Consider the following 19,392-nt stretch of genomic DNA (forward strand, 5'->3'; position numbering starts at 1 on the left):
CCCTTCCTTCCTTCCTTCCTTCCTTCCTTCCTTCTTTCCTTCCTTCCTTCCTCCCTCCCTCTCTCCCTCTCTCTCTCTTTCTTTCTTTCTTTCTTTCTTTTTCTTTCTTTCAGAGGCCCAGTGAGTTAGACTAATTTCTCTGGCATCACACAGAACATAGTAACTTTTGTATGTACCAAGAGAGCAACAAGGAGGGATTTTGGAAAGATTTGAAAATCCACTATTAATTTTGAGTGAAGAGACTCCAAAACTTGTAAAAACTTATTCCTAGGTCAGAGGCTATAGTGGTGCCCTAAGCTGTTCAGAAGGTGAAAAGCAGAAGTTTGTGTTGGCAGCCATCTTTAGACCCCCATAAAGGAAAACGCTCTTTGATTGGTGCAAAGACTGATTGGCTGGTCAATTTAATCTTTTTTTTTTTTTTTTTTTGAATTTGAGACAGTGAAAACACACTGGCCTTCACTCACATATTATTTCTGGGTTTATTTTGCTAATAAACTTGTTATGATTTCCAGACCATTTAACCTTTGACCTCTGGCATCCTGCCTTCATAAGACACATGCAACATGGAAGGATATTTTGTTCAGTAAAATGTCAGAGAGAAACACCACCACTGTCTACAGCTTAGCTGGAGTGACTGTCACTGTATGTTGTTCCTTTTGTCTGATCATGGGGACCTTGCTGGTCAGTCCCAGAGCTAGGCTGTAAGTCACTATTATCTGGCCACCGGAAGCTGCTACTCAGCTTAAAAAGAGGAGACACTTATCTTGGCTGACACTTTTAGAGATTTCAGGTCACATGATAGGTTGGCACGGAGGATTTAGTGGTCTCTGGAGAGATGCTACATCACGGTAGGGATACAGAGTGCAAGAAACCACTCACCTCATAGCCAGGAATGAAAGAGGGAGGAAGAGACTGGTATCCTAGTATCCTAGTAACTTCAGGGCATGCCCCCAGTGACCTGATGATGCTCCATCAGGCTCCACCTTTTACCACACCCACTTCCTTTCAAGAACCACAAGCTGGGGACCAATCCTAATACACAGGTCTTTGGGAAGTGTTCAAAATCCGAACGGTATCCAGCACTGTCTAGATGTGACATATTGGTGAAGTCTCACTATTGGGAATCTGTTTCTCCACAGAGATGCTCCTGGAGAGTCTGATATTTACCAAGCCTTCAAGCACACTGTAATGGGAAGTAACAGAAACTCTGGGATTAGATTATTTCTAAGATTTCTGCCTGTTTTAGCTTCCTGTGTTTCTGTGGAAAATATTTCAGTCCCTGACCCTCGAGAATAATGTTGGCACTGGGAAGGAAATGATCTAAGGAATCTTGTTATCTTTGACACATGATGATTATGTTCCCGTGTCTAAAAGTTATGAATTTTCCCAGGACAGCACAGGTTGTAGGAGACTGGCTGGGAGAGTACTATGTGCACAGATAAGAGATGCTGTTGCTGATTCCATGAGGTCAGAAGTCAGAGGTCAGGTGTGACTCTGGAAGAATATCTCTGGGAACCTAAGCTGGCCAGATACCTGGACTGATGGATGTGGTGGTTTGAATACGTTTGGCCCAGGGAGTGGTACTATTAGAAGGTATGGACTTGTTGGAGTAGGTGTGGCCTTGTTGGAGGAAGTGTGTCACTGTGGGCATGGGCTTTATGACCCTCATCCTAGTTGTCTGAAAGCCAGTCTTCTATTTGCTTTCCAACAAGATGCTGAACTCTCACCTCCTCCTGAGCCATGCCATGCTTCCTGCCATGATGATAATGGACTGACTCTCAGAACCAGTAAGCCAGCCCCAATTAAATCTTGTCCTTTATAAGAGTTGCCTTGGTCATGGTGTCTGTTCACAGCAATGGAAGCTCTAAGACAATGGACTTAATTGAGTTTCCAGATTTGATTTCATTACTGGCAATGAAGTCTTGCTCAGCATAGTTTGAGCCACAGTTTTCCCCACTTACAAAGCTCATGTTCTTTCTATTAATGGGACAAACAATTGAGGACGATTATCAAAGTACATTGAAAAACGTGAATTGGGCTGGTGAGATGGCTCAGCACTTAAGAGCACTGACTGGTCTTCCGAAGGTCCTGAGTTCAAATCCCAGCAACCACATGGTGGCTCACAACCATCCATAATTAAATCTGATGCTCTCTTTTGGTGTCTGAAGACAGCTACAGTGTACTTACATATAACAATAAATAAATCTTTGGGCCAGAGCGAGTGGGGCTGAAGCGAGCAGAGGTCCTGAGTTCAATTCCCAGCAACCACATGATAGCTCACAACCATCTGTACAGCTACAGTGTACTCATGTACATTAAATAAATAAATCTTAAAAAGAAAAAACATGTGAATCCTCTGTCAGCTGCTTAATTTATTGTTAGAATAACAATAACAGTGAGCTGGGGCTAGGGTACTGTGATGGTTTGTATAACCAGGGAGTGGCACCAATTTGGATGTGTGGCCTTGTTGGAATAGGTGTGACCTGGTTGGAGTAGGTGTGTCACTGTGGGTGTAGCCATAAGATCCCCACCCTAGTTGCCTGGAAGTCAGTCTTCCACTATCAGCCCTTGGATGAAGATGTAGAACTCTCAGCTCTGCCTGTGCCATGCCTGCCTGGATACTGCCATGCTCCCACCTTGATGATAATGGACTGAACCTCTGAACCTGTAAGCCAGCCCCAAATAAATGTTGTTTTTTATAAGACTTGCCTTGGTCATGGTGTCTGTTCACTAAGACAGGTACTGAGGAAAGAGGGTGGCTGAGACACAGGGCAAGTCTTTCAAAGCTACACAGGTCAACTGGTTGCTTTGAACTGTATTTTCTGGTCCAGGTTTAATTAAACTTGCAGTGTTGCTTAAAACCTAGCTGTATTGGTTACTTCTCTGTTGCTATGATACGACACCATGACCAAGGCAACTTATAGAAGGAAGAGTTTGTTTTGGTCTATGGTTTTAGAGGAATAAGTTCATAATGGTGGCATGACAGCAGGAGAAGGAAGACACAGCTTCAGCCATGAGCAAGAAGCAGATAGATGATAGATAGATAGATAGATAGATAGATAGATAACTGGGAAGGACTATGAAAGTTCCTGTGACATTTTTCCCCTAGCAAGCCTGACCACCTTCCCAAACACTGTCACTACCTGGGGACCAAGTGTTCAAATACCTAAGCTGGTGGGGTCATTTTTTAATTTAAACCACTACACTAGTGAAGACTTGTAATGAAATTAAACATCAGGAAATGAATTACTGTATCAAAGTCCATTTTAGAGTTTCCTGGCCAACCTTCATGGCAGGGTCTACATCCAGGTTCTGACCCCATAATTTGTTGCTCACTTCCCTCACAGCAGTACCCTTGTGACTGCCACCAGTTGACATTTCGCTCCTCAGGTTTTCCCTAGGAAGTTCCGTATGATGGCTCTGAGAAAAACAAGGAAGGTATCATCCTCTCCTTGGTGGCCCTGGGCATTTAAAATTGCCATGACCTGCATGAGCTGACTGAGACTGCACAGGGATGAGAAGAGAGACACGCAAACACACAGAGAAGTTAGATCTTATTAGGGCTACGTCTTATACAATAGAGCCAGTGAAGTCCAGGGGATGGGTGGGAGGTAAAGTAAAGACCTGGGACGTATCTTAGGCATTCTTGCTTTTTAGTCTTAAGTATTGGGGTGAAGTCCAGCTCTACCATTGAATGATGCACAACGCTGGTGTTATTAGTTTTCTGTTTGTTTGTTTGTTTGCTTGTTTGTTTTTTAAACTCTTCAGGAGAATCCAGTGCACATTGAAGCCAGTGGGTTATTTTTGATTGTTCTGTTTTATTTAAGTGTGCACAAGGACTGTGGGAGGGAAAACGCAGATTCTACTGCTGCAGGTGTGGGGCAGGCTCAAGACTCCACACACCTAACGATACCCAGCTGAAGCCAATGCCGGTCAAGATCGGAAGAGTGCTCCAGACCAGATGACATCTTCAGCCTCCCAGACACTTGCAGGATGCTATTTGCTGTGGTAGTGTGGTAGTGCGGTAGTGCAGTAGTGTGGTAGTGCAGAAGGCTTCTAGTCCGTGACAGAGTGTGGTTGAGGTAACATCTGTAACAGGAAATAGCTTTTGTTGAAAGACAGTTCAGTTTGGAGATGGTTTATATATTAAGGAAGTCTGCATGCTCCAGATAAATGGGACTCTGGACCTAATGACATTATTTAGAAACAGTTTAAACGAGAATGAGCAGTTGGTCCTGTGTGTGCCTCTTCCTGGGTCCTGGAATGCCTCTGTTTAGTGTAACCATGCTGATGTGGCCTCCTTGTGGCCTCTAAGAAGGGGCAGAGCTCTTTCTGCAAAGGAAAGCTCCCGGAGACCAGCAGGAATGCCGTAAACAGTTCCCAGCTTCAGATTGTAATCTGTCAAGCGTGGATCCCATAAAAACAAACGTCTCCCCAGTTTGGCTCAGAGCCTGAGATATGGCAAATTCCTCACTGAGCACTTTAAGGAGAGATGAAGCCAAGGCAGAGGCTGGCTACTATCGGATCGCGGACAGGCAGGAAATGCTTACTTGCTTTGAGACTTCCTTTTAATAAAGATTTATCTTATTTTTAAGTGTGTGTGCATGTGCGTCCACAGAAGCTAAAGGAATTGGTACACTGGATCCCCTGGAACTGGAGTTATAGGTGGTTGTGAACTGCTCAGTGTGGGTGCTAGGAACCAAACTCAGGTTCTCTGCAAAGGCAATATTTGCTTTGAATCACGGAAGCATCTCTTTAGCCCCTAAGGCTTCCTATTAGATTTTCACCAGGACTGTCACACACAGTCATATAGTTGAACCAACCAGGAAATTCAGGTAGAACTTCTCTTGGGGTCCTCAGTAGATTAAAGGGGCTGGGGTTAGAACAAGTTCTATTTTAAATTTCTCCAAGTGATTTTAATGGGTATCCACGTTGTAGAAGATGGTGTAATTTATTCCCCACATGTTTATAGAAACCTTACTAAGTGTGCATGTTTTAGTGTTTTTGAGCATTAATAACAAAATACCACAAACCACTGGCTTATAAACAAGATGTCTATTCTTACAGTTCTAGAGGCTGGGGAGTCCAAGACCAAGCCCAAGCAGAATTAGAGTCTGTGGCGGTGTCACTTCCTGGGCATGGACGGCCATTCTCGTGTAGTAGAAGAAGCCAAGGGCTACTCCAGGGTCTCTGTTCTGTAAACTGATCCCATTGATGAAGGCTCCAGGTCTCTGGTCTTAATCACTTCCTAAAGTGATTCTCTACCTCTGATACTCTCATAATGAGAACAAAGCGTCAACACCTGAACTTTGACAGGATGCAAATATTCAGATGACCCCCATAGGGCACTGTATTTAGCACAGAGGATACCTCAGGGCATAACATACCAGGAATAGAAACTGAGATGGGTCTTTAGGTCATTTGCTACCCAAGCAGTCCGATTTACTCTCACCCAATGACTGAATGCTCATCTCTGTTTGAATTAGCTAAATAAGTTGTTAAATGAGCAGCAAACTTAGTTTCCCTAAAATTAAAAACAATTGTGAAATATCTTAAGCATACAAAATTCAGAGTGTATGTATGATTTGTACCTTAACTCAAAAGGCTCATGTTGTGTGAGTTTTGCTGGGCCCCTGTCTGGGAATGGCTTATTCATTACAGATAGGCTCCTGGTGACAGGATATGCTAATGATTTCAACAGAGTCTAGTTTTACTAATGAGTTTATTCACAGTGAACTTACAGGAGTATAGCCCTGGGGTTATGTTTTAGTTTAATAGATATTGCTTTGGTAAAATATTTTGACAAAAAGTAACTTATGGGAGAAAGAATTTATCTTACAGGTCCAGGTTACAGTTCACCACTGCAGAGAATAGACCAATTCATAGTCATAGAGAGAGAATAAATATATTCTTGCTTAATACTTAGCTAGCTTTCTTTACTCTTATACAACCCAGAGTCCCAGACCAGACAATGGTGATAGCATTTTCAGGCTGAGTCTTCCTTATTAACTAGAGCAATCAAGACAATCTCCCATAGATATGCCTCTATACCATAATAATCTATAACCGTCTCTCATTGAGACCCTCTTCTCAGGTGATTAGAGTTTATGTCAAGTTGATAAAACTAACCATCACAGGCTATTTATAGGAATATGGATGACCCAGAGGTAGCTACACCCTGTATGGAAAATGACTCACAAGATCTGCATCTCTGAATCATTCACAACTTGAATCATTCACTCTCCAGCAGTTGTTACTGTTTACATAACTTGAGTTGAGAGCTTTATGGATCTTGTAAATTTCAGGAACTTCTGAAACTTGTATATTGTTTATACACCCTACCTCTTAATAGACTCCCTCCAGGACTTAAGAGTCCTCCAGGAAGAACTGCTTTCAGTGAGAGGAATTAGCTAAACAACAAATCATATGTTGAAGTTTGGTCATTAGCCTATGGAATTACTGGAAAGTGTTAGGACATTTCAGATTGGGGTATAGGGGGTGGAATTTAGGTCATTGGGGCGGGGCACATCTTTGAAGGGACATTGAAATACTTAAATACTACACTTCCTCTTCTGCTATCTACTGCCATGATATTATCAGCTTTCCTTTACCATGTGTTCTCCACAGCCTATGAGATGTTCTGCCTCACAAGAGGCTTCAAAATGAAGCAAGAGGGACTGCTGACCATTGGCTTAAACCTCTGAAACAATGAATATATATGTACACACACACACACACACACACACACACCAAAATTGTTTATCCTAAGTATCTGTGATATAGAGCAAAGAAAGCTGACTGAAACAACACCAATGTTCTATCATTTGCATTTGCTAAATATTAATATTCTTTTATATTTACTTTATCATTTGCTTGAAGGAAAGAAGAGTTGAAAATCTATGTGATGTAGCTTTTCTTTTCTAAGGTCGTGTATTAATCAGGGTTCTTTAAAATAAAAGCTGATAGAATATATGAATATGAATACATACATATATGTGATTTATTAGAGTGGGTTATAGGCTGTGGTCTGGGTAGCCATCAGTCAATATTGGAATCCCAAAGAAGCAGGTTCTAATACCAGAAAGGGATTGCCTTCAGCAGCAGGATAGATAAACTTGCCAGCAAGAGTGAGGTTAGCCAGGCAAAATGCAAAAGCTCACTTTTTCCACATCCTTTGACACAGGCTGCCACCAGATGGTTTGGCCCAGATTTAGGATGGATCTTCCCACTTTAAATGACCAATTCAAGAAATTTCCTTACAGATGTGCCCAGATGCTTGGTTATAATTGATCACAGATACAGTCAAGTTAACAAAAGATTAGCTATCACAAGACTATTGCTTGATACACAATCATATCTCCTTATATGTGCTTAATTTCCAAACAAAAGCAATAACTAGGTCAAAATTCCGTCTAGTATAACTATCTCATATATAAGTACAAGTGTGTTATATCTTTTAGAAAAGGTGACAATATCCCTTGAGGAATGCTTAATCTTTTAGTGTCCCAAAATTTAAATGTGATGATAACCAATGATATATGGTACTTATTTCAATCTATGTTATATTACATGATAAAGAAATATAGGGAAAAAAACACAAATGTCTGATTAATGCATATATACAAACATATCTATCTATCTAAATTCTTCACAAAATAAGACAAAAAACACCAAGTATGTTATAATTCTTATATCTGCAATTGGTCATGTGGTCTTAGCTGGTATTTACAACTACTGTCCACGGCTAGCCATTCTGTGTTTTCTTTATCCTTAGGAAGTATGTCAACAGATCTTGGTTTTTCTCTAGAGTCGGCACTCATACTTTCATTCCTAAAGGATCTGTCCCTTTGTCATCCTGCTTGGGTTGTTGCAGTTTCCCATTGACTTTCATCTCAGGGCATGGTGACATCAACAGATGACCTAAAGGATCCCCTGCACTCTAGACATCATCTTCCTTACCCCCATTGTGGGGAAGCAATCCAGTATCCCCCTCATCGTCCGGATCTATCTGCCCCTCTTAACACTGGTATTTCTTTTTGATTTTTTTTGGTATAATGGCATTAGAAACCTGAAGTGTCAAGGGGACGTCTGAGCTTCTAGTTCAATAAGATGTTTCTTTTGTCTCTGGTAGGAATGTTCTCAGTCGGAAACCAAAATTTCTAGGCCAGTAGAACTTAAGGTCTCAAGGATAGGAAACAATACATTCCCTAGTGGGTCACCAGGGGTGACAGTGAGTAGAAATACTCCCACTTCCAGCCTTGGTTCCTGGACGCACGCATCCTGGCTATGTGAGAAACTATAACAGGGTCCCAGACCTTAGTAGGTCCCCAGATATTAGCACAACTAATACCATGAGGAAACTGTCATCCAGGCTGTAAAACTCAGCACATAAACAATACCACCTGCCAAAATTAAAACAAAGACCTAATTCATCAAAGTCCATACTTCTGGGAAAGTCTCTGAATGTCCTAATCTTGCCTTTTGGCTTCTGGAGTTTGCTTCTGGCTAACTGTTCTTGTTAACTGAAATATGTCAACCCAGGACATGGTGTTTGTATTTAAAAAGCTTGCCCCAAGAAAGGCTCAGGGCTAAAGTGGTATCCAGAACACCCAATGTAGTCTCACTGGCCAGCTAATAAAGACTTTCTGTTGGTTTTAATCTATGTCCACGTCTTCTCTGATAGACACCCCACAATAGAACCATATCATATATTGGACTCTGATTCAAAGCACATACTGCCCTCTGGAAAGCCTTGCACCAGTCCTCTAGGCTACTGCCATCTAATTGACACTGTATCTTCAAAAACAAATCCCACCATTGTATTAGGCCACCTGCTTCAGGATAGTGGGGAGACTTATGGATTCTATCTGTGACTCAGCTATCACACCTCTCTGCCTGTGAAGTGAGTACCTGGATCAGAAGCAACCTACCCTGAGTCTGGGCCACACATTCTGGTGGCAACCCCCACAGAAAAAGACATCTAATCAGAAAGCTTTTCCTTTCGGATTTTCATTACAGCTTCAGGAATCCACTGTGGGCTTGCAAGTTTTTCATGGCTGACACATGACTTCTTCAACACAGAAGTTTCTCATCGAGGTTCTCCTTGTGTTTAACAGAACTTGTACATTTGCAAGTCATTTGCAATTCAACAAATAGGCAGACGACTCCAGACTACGTTGGGCAACATCTTAGGAACAACCATTCTTTTGGTTTTTGTGTGTGTGTTTTTTCCCTCTTCCACCTCTTTCTTTTTAAACTTTTTATTCATTCTTTGTGAATTTCAGATCATGCACCCAAATCCCACTCATCTCCCCCTCCTCTCAACCCCCTCCAACTTTGTGACCTCCCCCCAACCCCCACAACAGAAAAAAGAATCTCTTTGTGAAAGCTGTAGCATGTTACAGTGTGTCTCACAATAGGGAACTATTGTCCATACCTTGCTTGCAAATGTTCATTGCAATGAACACATTGGTCTGGAATGAGGCCTCTGGCTTCTGCTACTTTATCAGTTCTGGAACTTCATTAGGACTCCTCTTGGATATCCTGCTGTTGGCCTGTGTCATGAAGATCCTGTAGTTTTGGATCTGTAGGACTGGTCCTTCATGTACCCTAGCAGTTCATTGATGGAGTAGATATGGGGGCCTGAGAGGTATCTGAGATGGTCAGCCTGCCAGCTCTTCCACTGGCTCAAGAGACCAGGGCTAGCTCTACCCTGCTCCTCAGGTAAGGTGCAGGGCCTGCTCTCCCAAGTGTTATAGCTGCTGAGGGACATTGCCAATTCTCCCACTCTCATGACCTGGGGGCCATTGGTAGGGTGTTGGTGGTGGCAGCAGCGGTGGTGCCTGTGGTCTCTGAGTGTCTGGAGTCATCTCAGAAATGGTCTCAGGAGTGCTATGCCCCACTTGTGTATTATAGTGCTAGGAAGGGGTTATCTCAGGCATGGTCTGCCCCCCCTTGCTCCCCCTAGGTCTGCTCAGCATCAGATTGGTGGTTGTCTCAGGGAGCTCCCTCTCCAAGCCCTGAAGTGTCTGGTACTCTTGGGTTGGGTGCGCCTGTGTCCTGCCAGAGTGGTCCCATGCAAGGGTTGTATGGGGCCTGTGCAAAGCCAGACTTGTAGTCATCTTAAGCTAGCTTCCTGTCTGAGCCCCAGACACCAAACTTCTTTCAGGGAATGTCAGGCTACTATTCATTCAGATGTTCATAGGTCAGAATGCTGAGTATAGACATAGCTCCTCTCCTCTCTGCCACCTGCTGACACACATGTGACACAGCAGCCACACCTGTAACTCTTCTTAAGAGACTCAAAAGAAAACAGCCAGGCAAATTGGAGAGTTGTCTTACTTAGAGATGAGAAAGACTGCACACCTTCAGGGAATCTAGACCATAATTGGAACTCCGGATGTTTTAACAGTCCATGATAACAAGTGAAGACTGTCAGGTCTTCAGGCAAATCTAGCCATGTGGCATCACCGTGGCAACTGCCAAGAGCACTACAGTTGACCTAGAAAGAAGTCATGGCTCCCACCATTTTGTGTCTTAAAGCATTAGTAAAGGGCCTTCCCATTGTGGAGGATTAGGTTTGATATAGCATACCAGCTATAGCATTTCAATTTCACTGAACCTTAAAAGTTGACTCATCAACACTAAACCAAGAGATATCAGGCATCTCCAGCTCCTTTTCAGGAGACCATCTTATGTAAACTGCTTCAACCAACCAATCAAGTTAATTTTGATACATTGTTTTTCAAACTGTGAACTTCTACACTAAACTTAGATTCGCCACTCAGTGGGCCCATATTGATAAACTCAGCCTGATCTAGTTTCATACCCCACTGTTATCTTACACTCTTAAAACCCATTCTCATATACATGCCCCTGCTTGAATGAATTAGCAAACTCATTAAGTTCTTTAGTGGTATAGCATACTTCCTCATGGGCTACATTTTCTATCTGCTCTCTAAGAGCCTGTTTAGCCTTGAGTCTGTTTATACATCTAGAGGCAACCATTGGTGGGGACTGAGGGACATTAGTATTGTCCTGCCTGCCATGTCCCTTAGAGAAAGGCATTGATAATTGGGTAGACAATGATGAATTAATTCCCCTAGGGAAGTGAGGGTAACATTTCAGGATGTGTGGGTAGAAATGCATCCTCTGTTAAAGGCACAGTGACTCCTTCCTCAGGCGAGGCAAACCCCTCAGAATCTGAACATTTAAGGTTCTCAGGTTCACTAGGATTTTCCCAAAAAACTTCACCCCAATTTGCAAATCCCACTCCTCACCTACTAGTGCCTTTATTTTAATACTCTCTGGGCTGGAACTTGAATTTTCACTGTAGGTCAGCCAGTTTTATAATGAGGGCTTTGGTTTGATTTTCCATAGCTCAAACTCTATGACTGCTGGAGAGAAGATTCATTTCCAGGACACATAGAGAAAACATTTTATTTTTTTTATGTGAATGTGAAGCTGGTTGTTTTTCATTGAGCTCATACTTTTCCATTGCTAGTTTATCCAGAGCTTCTAGAACCAGCCAACACCCCTAGTTTCCTTATTTATCCACAAATTGTCAAAAGTTTTATATACAGTCTCTCTAAATTCCTTCTTTTCTGCAGTTAACTCTTTAAATATTTGAAGCTATGGGCCTGCAGGATTTTCCTTGCTACCAGAGGAGCCATCAGGAACTGTAGGTGCTGGTGTGCAAAGCCTGTTCCAGATATTTGAAACACTTATCCTAACAATCTATTTCTGTAGAAACACTCATGGTGCTACAGCCTGTTTTAGTCAGGGTTCCCTAAAGGAACAGATCTCTCTCTCTCTCTCTCTCTCTCTCTCTCTCTCTCTCTCTCTCTGTCTCTCACACACACACACACACAATTTATTAGCTGTTATTACACATTATGTGTAATGTGAAATCAAACAATGACTATCTTTGGATAGAAAGACTAAGAATATTTCTGCTAAGACTAATCTGCTAGTTGCTCAGTCAACAAGACTTTTATGTTTCAGCAGCCCTGATCTGCTGCTGGAGTCCCAAAGGATTCCTACAGAGTTCAGTCATTGCTGGAATCCTGAGAAAGTGAGTTCTAATACCAGTTGTCTTAGTTAGGGTTTGCTGTGAACAGACACCATGACCAAGGCAACTCTTATAAGGACAATATTTAATTGGGGCAGGCTTACAGGTTCAGAGATTCGGTCCATTATCATCAAGGTGGAAGCATAGCAGCATCTAGGCACACATGATGCTGGAGCCGCTGAGCGCTCTGCATCTTATTACAAAGGGAAAGAGAAGACTGGCTTCCCAGACAGCTAGGAGAGTCTCAAAGCCTACCCCCACCCTTAATGTGCTTCCTCCAACAAGGCCACACCCACTCCAATAAGGCCACACCCACTCCAACAAGGCCACACCCACTCCAACAACGCCACGCCCCCTAATAGCGCCTTTCGCTGGTTCAGTATATTCCAACCACCACACCAGTGAAAGACTGCCTTAGCAGCAGGATAGATGAATCTGCCAACAGGAGTGAGCTCAAACAGACAGAAAGCAACATCTTCCTTCTTCCAGGTTCTTTCATGTCCACAGAGGGTGTGGCCCAGATTTAGGGTGGGTCTTCCCACCCTAAATGATCCAATCAAGAAAATCCCTTCTGGGCTTAGGCTTTAGTAAAACCAGATGTAGTCAAGTTGACAAGCAAGATTAGTCCTCACAGGCTATTTTCATTATTTGAGGCTCTGTGCATTTCTATATAAATTATACAATATAATTATCCAGTGAATTTTTAAACAAATTTCTATTTTTAGACATTTTCCTCAATAAATTTTCTGTGGCCTTTCATGCTATAACAACCACTAATCTCTGAGTATTTATGCACATTGTTCTTAAGTACTGGAAATTGAACTCGGGGCCTCAGGCACGCTAAGTGTGTTCTCTTCTACTGAGCCGGACCCTAAGCCCCAACATGTGTGTTTTACTCGCTGAATCTGCTGCCTGTGCCACAATAGTTACTTTTGGAGACTGAAGCAAGATGACACTTGAGCCCAGTAGTTCAAGATCAGCCTGGCCTCAGAGGAAGGTCCATTTAAAACCCTTTTCCTTTTCTCAGCTCTCTGGGGACACTGTTAATATCAACACAGCTAGAGTGTTTTCTATATTTAGAAAGCATGTGTTCAATCACACATGGATATATATGTTTACCTAAGTGTGGCCATGTGATATCTACTTCCTTATAGCTGGCTTTTCATTCAAGTTTATGTGAACATCTTTCCTTATGAATATACAAGATTATAACTCATTATCATAACTAGTTGGTAATTATCCATTGGGTGAAGGATATCAGGCAGCTGGCCTGGCTTCCTCTGACTGATGGATATTTAGATTGCTTCTAGTTTTTTTTTTGTTAGCACAAATATTTGTTCATTTTCTCCTGGTTAGTCTTAGAATATTCACTTCTAATTTAAATATAGGAGGTGCCTTTTACCTGTAGAATAATTTAGAGGAAGCTTGTTATCTTCGTTAGTTTTGAGCCTCTGCATTCATCAAATCTCAAAGAATGCATTTACGTTAATTTGGGAAAGCTTTGCAATTCTTTACAAATTTAACAATGCATTCTTTGAGATTTGATCTCGTCTTTACTTAGAGTTTAGAAAGACACTTTTGCTACATTTTCAGACTGATTTTTTTTTCTAATAAGTGGATAAACAACTAGTTTTGTGTATTAACTCATTTTTACTTTATGAGTTAGAACTTATAAGAAATTTAGCTATTCCTATTGTCTCATAAGATAATAACACCTATATAAGTTGTTTACCTGTTCTCTGACAGCCATGTTTGCCTTTATATAGGAAAAGTACAAGTCATAGCAGTGCTTAGTGTACTTGAGTGCAGACCTGTGATCGTAGTCTTATCTATTTTCCTTGAAGCACTGGGTCATTCTGAGTTCATAGTGTTTGGATGGGTATATGGCTTGTAATCTGTTCTGGCTAGTGACGTGCAAAGGCACTAGATTGTTTCATAAAGCTATATATCTCATATATTAATAACTGCTAAGTCAGAATAACTTTAGACGTACAAAAGGTTGGGAAGAGAGTGCTGTTTTGTATCTGGGATGTCCCCCCCAAAGACCCGTGTGTTAAAGGTCTGCTTCCTTGATGCTGCCGATCAAAGATCTTTGCTCCCTGCTGTGCTGTTTCGAGTTTAATGAAGCATAGGAGTGAAGTGATCAGGAGCTGAAGCCTTCCAAACTGTCAGTTAAACTGAACCTTTTTTCCTTTAAGTTGATTTTCTCAGGTACATTGTCATAGAGTTGGAAAGTAACAAATAGAGATTTCTATCCCTCCCCCATGCCCAGTCTCTTCTGTTGTTACTGTAACCGCCAAAATCCCAAACTCTAAAACCAGCACTGTGCAGCCCCATTGATTGAACTTTAGGCTTTATTTGAATTTTTCTGTCTTTGCAACTAATATCTTTTCTGTGTTTCAGTATGTTTTATGTATCAGTAAGTTTCCTGTCTGCCATAGCTTTTTAATCTTTTCCAATTTAATCTCCCTCATTTCAATTTGTCTCATATCTTCTTATGAACTGACCATGAGCATTGGTTCTGGGGGAGAGTATTGAGGTTTGGTCTACTGCTGTCTTGTAATGCTAAATTCTATACCTGAAGGTCTAGGCCTATGAGTGACTCCTCACATGCATGAGTCTTTGTTCTGCAAACCTTGTTCCTTGATTTAAAACTACTGGTTAAGTAAAATTGGCTACAGCCAATTACTGGAGGGATTAGAGGTAGGTGGGCTAGGAGTGACCTGGCTGGAGGAGAGACCCAGAGGAAGAAGGAGAAGGAGAAGGAGGAGGAGGAAGCCGCCATGAGGGGAGAGGAGCCACGTGCACATGGCCAGGAGAAACAGCAAGTGTCTGGGGGTACACTGCTGGGGAGGCAGCCAGGCCTGCAGTTAGAAGAGTAGATGAGGGGTCACACCCCAGTAATTGTCAAAGCCAAATAAAGTAACCGTAGTCTGAGTCTCATTTATTTGTAAGCTAGCTGGGGAAAAGCTTAAATTGTTTATACTACAGAAGACTGCAGTGTCATTTTCTCTACCTTCACATCACATTTGGGACCATCGATACCAACCTTTGCCACCTGGCCACAGTTGTGGTCCTAGATTTTTCCTCTGTAGAGTTTTTTTCCCCACACCCTGTCCATGACCTCATGCATGCTGGGTAAGCTCTCTACCACGGATTTAACAGCTTCTGGCTTTCTCCTGCAGCAAGCCATGAAGTCCAGCAGACACTGAATTATGAATCTGGGGCTCATGTTGTTAAGTGATAGTCTTACCTACCTATCATGCACATACAGATAGTGTAACATCTATACTTAGCTTGATATAGATGTTTTAAAACAGTGTTAGAGACATATCAACGGAAGTGTGCTTTATGTGGGCCTGGGGATAGAGCTTTCTTTGGAGAAATATATATTGAGATATTTTGAGTCTTGTTTACTTTTCAGAGAAGACTCAGAAGGAGCAGGAAATGTGTTTTGGTTTAAATCCATTTAAGTGGCACGGCAATGAAGAGGTTTGTGTAGAGATGAGTAATATGCTCATTTGCTTATGCGACTCGACAAACCCTGGCTTGTGATGTATCGTCCTTCTCCAAAGAAGATACACAAACGGTCAGCTCGCACACACACAGATGCTCGACCTCACCAACCAGTGGGAAACACAAACAAAGCCATGATGGAGTACTGTATTTTTAAAATAGCGAGAGTATGAAAAAAAAATTTAAGTAAAATAAAAGGCAGCCAGAGTCGCTGAGGACATGGGCTGATGAGGACATGGAGGGAAGTTGCAATTGTTAACACTCTTTGTGGTAGTATGAAATGTTGCATTATTAGAAGAGGTCTGTAGGTTCTTCAGAAAGTTAAATCACCACACAACCCGGCCGTTCTCCTGAGATGCATATGAAGACACACAGGCACACAACAGGTTGCATGATGATGTTCATTGAAGCGGCCATTTTCAAACTAGACAAAACGAGCTTACCTGCCAGAAACCCGTCAATGAACGAAGGGGTGATTTCAGTATGGGACGACTATGCCATGGATTGATGTTGGACAATAAAACAGAGTGAAGAGCTGATATGTGTCACCCATACGATGAGCCTCAAAAATGCACCAAGTGAGAGAAATCTGTCATGAAGAACCACATAGACTGTGGTTTCACTACATAAAATGCCCAGAATAAGCAATGCAATGAATGTTGTCTATATGGAGAACATAGATGGGTAGTTGTGAGTGCTGGAGAGATGATCAGCAGGCAAGAGTACCTGCTGCTCTTGCAGGACCTGGGCTCAGTACCCAGGACCTATGTGGGTGGCTCAAAGCCCTGTATAACTCTGGTTCTAGGGAATTTGATGCCCTCTCTTGGCCTCCACACCTGGTACTCACAAGTGTGTATGCATATATGCAAGCAAATACCCCCCACACACAAACTGTGACCTGCCATAGGGGACACAGAAGTCACTGGACATAGGAGATCTGTACCACTGGTGACCCTGGGCACCAGAGACCAGATGAGGAGTCCTTGGCGGTTAGCTGTGGTCTAGGTATCAGCTTAGCAAAGACAATTCCTTGGTTGTCATGTTCATGGCTGTCCTTCTGATATTCAGTTGAAACTTACGGACTGGTGCTTGCTTGTTTGTTTTTATTTTTGTTTTGAGACTTCTCATTAGTAACCAGGTTATAATATTTTACCGCAGACGGTCTTGGATTAAGTACCTGTAACCTAAAGAATACAAAACATGGAAAACATTAAAACCTTAAACAGTCTGGAGAGCCATGGCATCCACCTGCTCTTTTCCTTAGCGTACGTTTTTTGTAATTAGAAAATAAAAACAAAAGCATGGGCTGGGTGGAGTAGATAATAAGTGAGGATTGCGGGCATGTGGAAAGGAGAGAATGATGCATCCCAGCCAGAGAAAAACAGGAGAAACAGACAGCACTAAGTCTCAGCCCAACCTATGCATCCAGCCTCCTGCTCAAACAAGCTGACTCCTCCTTGTCCTCAACAGCCTGTCTGGCACCTGGCAATCCATCCTCTGGATTGGTCCTGGTTGGGATGTGCCTTCCCAAGTTTTCCCTGGACCACTGCAAATTCATGAGTCCAGCCATTTCAAAGGTTTAGCTCCCTCTGGTACCTGGCTAGTGTTAGAGGCACACGACTGGGAAAACATTTAGGTCCTTGCTAGAAACCAGTAAATGTATCATGAAAAACGGCGTGTCAGAATTAGAACAGCAGCGGCGGCAAAAGAAAAAAGAAAAAGAAAAAAGAAAAATTAAAACAAAGAAACAGCCTAGAGAGATGGCTCAGTGGGTAAGAGCACTGACTGTTCTTTCAGAGGTCCCGAGTTCAATTCCCATAAACCACATGGTGGCTTGCAACCAATGCCCTCTTATGGTATATTTGAAGACAGCTACACTGTACCCATATACATATAATACATAAATAAAAAAACCTTTGCACCTACCATGGGAGTCTGGCCTTCCTTCTACAGTCTGATATAAGAAGGGGTGTAGTGAGCCCTGAAGGCAGGGGTTCTCAACTGGTGAGTCGCGACCCCTTTGGGGCTTCCACGGCCCTTTCACGGAGTTTCATATCAGATATCCTGCATATCAGATATTTATATTACTGGCCATAATGGCAGCAAAATTATAGTTAGGAAGTAGCAACAGAAATAAGTTTATGGTTGGGGGCGGGGTCACCAAGACATGAGGAACTGCAATTAAAGGGTCCCAGCATTAGGAAGGTTGAGAACCGCTGCCTTAAGGGCTTGGTGGCTTTGGTTAGAATACATACAAGAGCCTAAGCAGCCATGTTGGACTAAGTCGTGGAAGTCACATGTGACACACAGCTGAGTGAGGAAATAGGAAGCCTGAATAAATGCAATGGAGGAGGAGTGAGGATAGGAAACAGAGACTGCTCAGCCGGGCCAGCATCACTACAGCCACCATATCCAGCTGTACTCGAGGCTCATAGCTTTGTCTTTTCAGTTAAGTGTATTACCATTAAAAAAGAGTTATCTTTAATTCGGGGGGGGGGGAGGGTATGCGTACATAAGTGTAATGCCTGCAGAGGCCAGGCACATTGGATCCCCTGTAGCTGGACTTACAGATGTCTAGGAGGCACGCAGCACCAGTGCTGTAGACATTATAAAGAGGTTTATTTTGAGCCGCAGTTCTCTGGAGGTTTGGACTGAGGGGACTGCATTTGATGGTAGCTTCTTATGGGAGCCGTTGCGTGGGTGTCTGAGCATGTGTCCTCCTCCTCTTACAAAGTCAGCGGGATTTGATCATGGGACATCCATCCTCATGACCTATCAAATCCTATTTATTTCCCATATATCATCATTAGGCTAATTTACTATCCTCTCAATCTCTCACGATGAGCGTTAAGTTTCAGTCAGGAAACCTTGGTGGACATAGTCAACCAATATCCATACCAGAACAGAGTTTGAGGGGATGGCTATGTTAATCAACTTCTTTTAATTATTCCATATTATATTAATAAACCATAGCATTACTTCCTATGAATATGAACTGCTAAGTCACAGTTGTTTTTTATGTAATCTGTGTCCTTTAACCCTAAACAATTCGTTGATATTTTAACATGTGCTTGTGGGATTAGGGTCCCTTATCCTTCCCCAGGCTACTTCTGTCTCCATTTGTATCTTCGTCCAGTCGGCTACCCTGGGCAACTGAGTCTAATCTGCAAGTTCTTGGCAGGACCTTGAAAGATTCGATTTCAAGCTTGGATGTTGAGTATCTGTTGTTTCCAGGGTCTTGGATTACTCCCTGAGCTCAGTCTCCTCTCCTGAGGAATGGAAGAAAGTGATGTTTCAGTTTCCATACTGAATTTGGCCTCTCTTGTCTCACAGACCATCTGGTCTTCAGTCTTGGAAGGGATGAATGTTCTCTGTCTCTGCCTAGTGAAGACCCTCAGGCCACCACTGATGTACTTGAGTGTGGTATGCTCCTCAGATCAACTTTTGTTACAGTAACAAATACCCGTGGCAACAAATTTACAAAGAAGAAAGGTTTGTTTTGGCTGACACTTTTGGACCTTTCAGGCCTCCTTACCTTGGGACCCGATTGGAAGCAGCACAGCATGATGATGGTGTGCCTTCAAAATCAGCCCACATCTGGGAGAAAAGGAGAGGAAGAGGAAGGGGAGGGGGACCCACTGTGCCCTTCAAGGTCACGCTTCCAGTGACAAGAATAATTCCTACTAGGTCTCTCACTTTTTACAGGTTTTTCCAACTTCCAGCCTCACCAAACTGGAGTCCTAGATTTTTTTTTTTCAAAGATTTATTTATTTATTATATGTAAGAACACTGTAGCTGTCTTCAGA

General features: G+C 42.5%; 1 non-coding gene across 1 annotated transcript; it reads right to left on the reverse strand.

Annotated features, from left to right (window-relative positions):
- Positions 1-10,170: 10,170 nt before the first annotated feature.
- Positions 10,171-10,304, reverse strand: LOC115062621. Its single transcript, XR_003842573.1, has one exon. It is a non-coding gene; the product is annotated as a small nucleolar RNA SNORA17 (small nucleolar RNA).
- Between the last annotated feature and the right edge of the window lie 9,088 nt (positions 10,305-19,392).

The sequence above is a fragment of the Mus pahari genome, chromosome 19 (genome assembly GCF_900095145.1).
Source record: "Mus pahari chromosome 19, PAHARI_EIJ_v1.1, whole genome shotgun sequence".
Lineage (NCBI taxonomy): Eukaryota > Metazoa > Chordata > Mammalia > Rodentia > Muridae > Mus > Mus pahari.